Genomic DNA, 6,326 nt, shown 5'->3' on the forward strand with positions numbered 1-6,326 from the left:
TATATCATAGACGTCCTCCCACTCCAGACTCACCCGGTCCTTTCAGATAGAGTGGAGGGGTCCCCTGATGTTCAGGTGTGGTCTCTTGTGCAAGGACACCTATGGTGGGAGAGTGCTGTGGACAAGGCCCTGGACCATGCCGAAACGCCGGCCCCATCAGAGCCCACAGCTCGCCGTGATTTACCGCATCGTTGTCTTGATGGTGGACACTTCAGTTTTCTCCAATTTCCACTGTCAGAAAAGATGTTTGACTGGCATCCTTCTTCTGCAAATATTCCTGTGAACTCGTATGAGTATTCCTTTAGTTAAGTCTTCTGGAAATTTAGTCCCTGGATGTGACATTTACATTCATCACTGGCTCTTTTCAAGTGACTCTAGAAATTTCTTCTCCAGTGGGGAATGAAAAGATGTAGAATTACTTATGTAACCATTTCTTTATTGCTGGATATGATTTCACTTCAGCTTTTCTTCCCACCATTGTAAACAGTGCTGTGAAAATATCCTGATGAGTACATCTTTTTGAACTGATTTTTTTTTCTAAACGAAATGATTCCTAGAAGTGGAGTTGAGTCTGTGTGTACACACGTTTTTCAGAGTTTACATATCCATTGACATGTCGTCCTCCAAACACGTCGCTCACAGTTTGTTCTCTCACAGATGGACACTAGCTAGAATATCTTTTAAAAATATTTGCCAATATGATGAGCAAAAGTGCTTTTTCATTGTTTTAGCATGCATTTGATGACAAGTGAGGTATTCAGCATTTTTCACATATTAGCCATCTGACTTTTAAAAAGTGAATGATCCCTTTTGTCCTTTGCACACATTTAAGTGAGGGAGCTTCTTGTTGCTTTGTGACAGCTCTTTGTATGTTATGAACATTAACCCCTTGTCTTCATCAACATGCATCACACAGCTTTTACTTGTCATTTCTTGCCTTTCATTTTGTTCAGTAGGTTTACTTTTGTTGTGGCCCAAAATATACTTAGGATAGTAAATGTCTTCTTTTTCGGTTTTATTTTTGGTATTATTCTTAGAAATACTTTCTTATAATGGTACAAATCTCTTCTGTAGGTTTTGTAATCTCTAAGATGGAGATGATAATAGTACTTGTTATAATGAGGGGAAGTTGAATTAATATGAGCAAAGAGTTGTATTTGCTGTTATTAGTACATTTTAATATTTACATCACTATCTGTAAATTTTCTGGTGTTCATTATGACAGGAATAGAATTTGTTCTATCCAGGTGATTCTCTGATTGTCCCAGGACAATTATTGAATTCATACTTTGCTTCTTTGATTTGAATTCCCACGTGTACAAATTACTTATGTACACTAGAGTCTCTTTTTGAGCTCATGGTTTTTTCTGTCAATCTTACTTTCTTATTCCAGCACCATAACTTATGTAATGTAAAAATTTATTTAATATCTGAGAGTGTGATTTTTTTTTTATTCTTTCCTTCCATCCCAAATTTTCTTGGCTAGTATTATGACTTTATTATTCCTGAAGATTTCTAAAATACTTTGTTCAAGTTAAAAAAAAAAACAGATAAGGGTTTTCATAGGATTTTTTAGTAAGTTTTGAATTATCTTTAGCAGAACTTTCATCTTTACAAAACTGCTTTCCTCCATGCAATATGTTGATGTCTCTACATGCACATCTCTTACTTTACCCCTCACTACAGTCCTGTAGTTTCTCCATGTAGAACATGGGCATTATTTTTGAGTTTATTCCGGATTATTGTTTATGTTTCAGTTAATTTTGTAAGTGAGAATTTTTTGCGATTATATTTTTTAACTGTTTAAACTGACACCTAGGAAGGCAGATTCGGATTGTCAATACTCACTTTGTAACTTGTCATTTAAAATTGTAAGTATTAAATACTTGTTCCAGAATCCTTTCTTTTTTGTTTTTCAAAATTTGTTTCCAAGATTCTCAAAATGGTCATAGCTAAGTAGTATAGGTGGGGAGACAGATGGAGAGAGGTAGTGTGGCACATGTACAAACTGTGAGCACTTTCATGGCTGCCTTTAGGCTGGAGAGGCCTCCGAAGAGCCCAGGTAAGACCAGGGATGGATTTGTATGCACTTGAAAGCCAGCTTTCCTGCCTGTATGGTGAAGCCTGGTGGGCGTGGCAGGTAGATGAACAAGGTCCGATGGAGGTCATTGGCTGCACAGAGCACTGTGTCTGTGAGAACTGAAGACCATTGCCATGGGAAATGCTTGGTGCCAGGAACACTGCAGGGGAGCTGGGAAGCCTGTGTGTTAAGGATTTTCCAGCCCTGGGAGTGGGAAGATCAGACTCTGCATTCAGATCTGAGTTTGAATTCATCTCTTGTTTACTGGTCCTCTGACTTTTGTCAAGTTATATACCCTCTTTGAACTCCTGTTTTCTTGTCTCTCAAAATAGGAGAATTACGGCCTGCTGCTAGAGTGTTTGATCAGGGTAAATGTTTTGTGTCTATAAGATGCCAAGTACTGTCAAAAGTTCAGTGAGAAATGGGCTGTTGCCTCTTCTTCTGCAACTCAGTGCTCGACAAGACATCAGGGGAAAGCCAGTCCCTAATTTGTGTGTGATGCAATTAGGAACAAAATTAATGTCTTGCCTTTCACTAGCAGTATTCTTACTCCTTTGCTTCGTTTACTTCTTTCCCCTTTTCCTTTCCCCTTTCCCCTCCTCCATCAAAAGAGCCTGAGACTGTCTCAGAACACTAGATTCAAATTAGTTTAAAGGTTGTCTCATCCTCATGAAATGATAGTAACTTAAAAAAAATTTGTACACATCCCAGAATTCATTGTATTTGATTTACACACACACACACGTGCACACACACACACACAATCAGCCTACCTCCCACTTACTGAGGGAGAAGAACCACTTATTCTGAGTTTTCATTCACTGACCATGAGAGCAAAGTGTGTAACGCAGACTTCACCTGGCTTCGTGCATGGTGTTTTTAGTTGGATTTCTGCTTTGTGGCCATAGAATTATTCTCCTAATAGAAGAGAGGAAGTGGAGACATAGACATTCTGCTGAGACGTTGGTGTCATCATATTTGTGTTGGGAAGGCCTTAAGACAGCATAGAGTTATAACTGTTTATGGGTGAGAATCCATGATAGTGTAACTTGGACAAGAACCTGGATCTTCTGCCATCGTGTCCACATGGGTGAAGAGGCAACTTGGTGGGGGATGGCAGGGATCCTTCTTGCTTGAGTTCCAGGGTCTTGTTAGTTTTCATTGCTCACCTGCCTTTAGTTTAGGTCCATGTGGCCTCTCATGGGAAGGTCACTCTGTCCTGATAAATAGAGTTTCTAATCAGCAAAAAGCTCTGAACCCACTCATATTTCCCAGAGTTTTTTCTGCTGACCTGCTGACACTTTAAATAAATGAGACCTAAGAAACTACTGGATATAAAATCCTTTGTGTTATCGTTAGCCCTCGAGTTCCATAGGAATGGGGTGCTGTCTCAGGCTGTCTATGGCTAGATCTGAACAAAGATAGGGTTATAGGCTGTGCTGCTGGACCCTCCACAATCAAATGTGATTTCCACCTTAGTTTTTAGAATCAGGCAGATGAGTTCAAATCTTGCCTTTACCAGTTATTAGCTTTCTGACCTTGGGGAAGGAACTACTTTTTGTGTACAATTTTTTTGTCTGTAAATAAGTTCAGTATTTATTTTAAGGTTTTTGTTTTAGAATTGAATGAGCTAATTCCCTCATTTATACCTAAAATACTGATCGCATTGTTCTATGATGGTGCCTTGGTTGTTGATTACTAAGGCACTCAGCAGTGAGAAAGGGAGTGGGGGAACCCTGGATTCTAGAGCTTATATTCCAGGATATGGTTGTAAAAGACTGGATGTGCAGTGGATTTTTAGTAAATATCCATTCCTTTCTTAATCCGCATTGATTGTGTATATATCTTTATACTAATATATGAACAATTTTTAATGCAATTTAAATCTTTCTGTAGTATTTAAAATATGTAGCTGTAAAAAAAATAGGTGAAATAAAATGATTTCACTTTTAATTTCTTTTCAATAAGCAAAACAAAATAAAATAGAAAAGAAAAACAAGTATTGAAGGAATAGAAATAACTTTATTTCCATAGAATCAATTCCCTATGATAGGTTTTTTGGTTGTGTTGTTAAATAGCATATAAAATTGATAGGTTGTGACATATTGGAATTGAGGAAAGAGTGGAGACATACTACCACCAATGCAGTCATTTTGTTATGAAGTCCAAGCTCGTTCTGCTTGCTGCATGACAGGCCAATAAATCGGGAGATGAGGTGTTGGAGCAAAGAATAGTGACTTTATTTGAAAAGCTGGCAGACTCAGAAGATGGTACACTGATATCCTGGAGAACCCTCTTCCCCAAGTCAGAATTCAGTCTCCTTTTAGACTAAAAAGGGGCGGGGGTATGGTTGGTTGTTACAAACTTCTTGCTGTACGAATTGTTTGTTCTTGGAGTCCTTTGTTCTTGCAGCTGTCCATGTGTGTCAAATCATGGTGCCCCTGTAAAACCTCCAAAAAAAACAAAGATTATTCTCTATTTTGCAACTTGCCATCTCTACATAAGTGTAGAAGAGTTAACATCCTGAAAGTTCAGAGCCCGGAGAATAGGCTCTCCTGGATATTTCAGGCTAAAGGCAACTTACTTTTACAAAAGGTACAGAGCTAGCAAGTCTGAGCCTAGAAAACGGCACAGGTTTAAACCCAAAGGAACAGATCTAACATGCAGTCAAATTTATTCTTTTCTATTACAATTTCTTTTTCTACCTCATAAATAATTTTAGTAAGAAACATGAGCAATATTTTTACTTTTGCTTCTTAGTAACGGATAAGTGGGCCAAATACATTTATGAGAGCAGGGATGCTCTGCGGGCACTGGTGTCACAGCAAACTCTTGTTGGGGGTGGCCGACCCTGCAACATGTCTGATGCCCCGTGAGTGTTGGTGAGGGCCCCCCTAATCAGGGGCTGTCTTCAGGAACCAGTGTATGGGCATTGACCTCTGGAGACCTCTTTTTCAGCTGCCGGAAATTTTTTCAGATACTGTGACTGAAAAACCACTTCAACTGGGGATAATTAGGGAATAAAGGAAGAGGAAAAGGGCTTGGATTAGATTAGACGAGAAGGACAGAAGATCAGGGAGCCTGGGGGCTTGGTAGTGGGGCCTCGGGAGAGAGGGGAGCAGAGGTGGGGAGGGGCACGGCTCTGGAACCAGCTCCTGCACCTGTCCCCGCACCCAGGCCACACAGCTTTTAATTGGCCAGGACGCTTTCCTGTCTGGATGTCACCCTGGGCAGAACCTTGAGAATCGAAGGTAAGTGGTGGGCAGCACTCACCTAGGGGATCACTGAGGACTTCGTTCAAGTCCACGGTGCCTTTTCTGGTCATGTGTCTTCACTTGCCCTTTATGTCAGGATCTGAGGAGCAGGAGCAAGGAACGCAGGGAGAGATCCATGAAGACATCTGACTGTGTTAAGAGACGACAATCACAGCGACACAGGAAGTGAGGACACTTGAAGCAAAGTGAAACGACTTCACAACTATTGCATCAGAGCTGCCGGTGTGAGAGAGCCTAAGCCTGTCTCAGAGGGCAGGGGACAAGCGGAAAGGAATGGTAAATTTCCACTGACAATTGAAATTTTGTTAAATAGCCTGCTACTATTGATCGTATCACTTGAATGAATGCAGGCATATTTCTGTGGGCATTTATATGTTCACTCAACCCCTCCAGCCCCTCTTGCCCCCATCGGGGATGGGATTTCTCAAGCACAGTGCACCTCCTGCTTGGGTGGGCCATGCTGCTGGTCCTCACCTGGGGCCGGGCTGCTACAGGGCACTGAGTCCCCGAGGCACGGCCTGCGAGACATGACAGGAACATCTCTGCTCTTGACTGGGGGCCTCCGCTTCCTGCTACAGTGTAAAAATGCTGGTGACTCAGTTAGAAGCATGCTTTGAAGCTGTCCATGTCCTCGCCATCGAGAAGCGGAGCCTGGAAGCTTCCGAATTTCTCCAGAATGCGGTCTACATTCACCTTCAGCAGGTGAGTTTATTTCCGTTTATAAGTGGAGGAATTACTGCAGTTTTCTTGGAACTTACTTACCACTAGTCCATCTGATTTTTCTGTGCTAGGATTCAATATTGCATGCTAAAAATTCTGGAGTCAGATCTTGAAACCCTGATGAAGAGGATTATTTTATTTCTTTATATGATAGTATTTTACTTTCAAAATTCAGAGTTTTTGGTTCTTTCAAAAATTTTTTGAGGGGTTGGAGAAACAACTTTGCTCTTACCATCTTTGTGACCTGTTGC

The sequence above is a fragment of the Camelus dromedarius genome, chromosome 27 (assembly GCF_036321535.1).
Source record: "Camelus dromedarius isolate mCamDro1 chromosome 27, mCamDro1.pat, whole genome shotgun sequence".
Classification (NCBI taxonomy): domain Eukaryota; kingdom Metazoa; phylum Chordata; class Mammalia; order Artiodactyla; family Camelidae; genus Camelus; species Camelus dromedarius.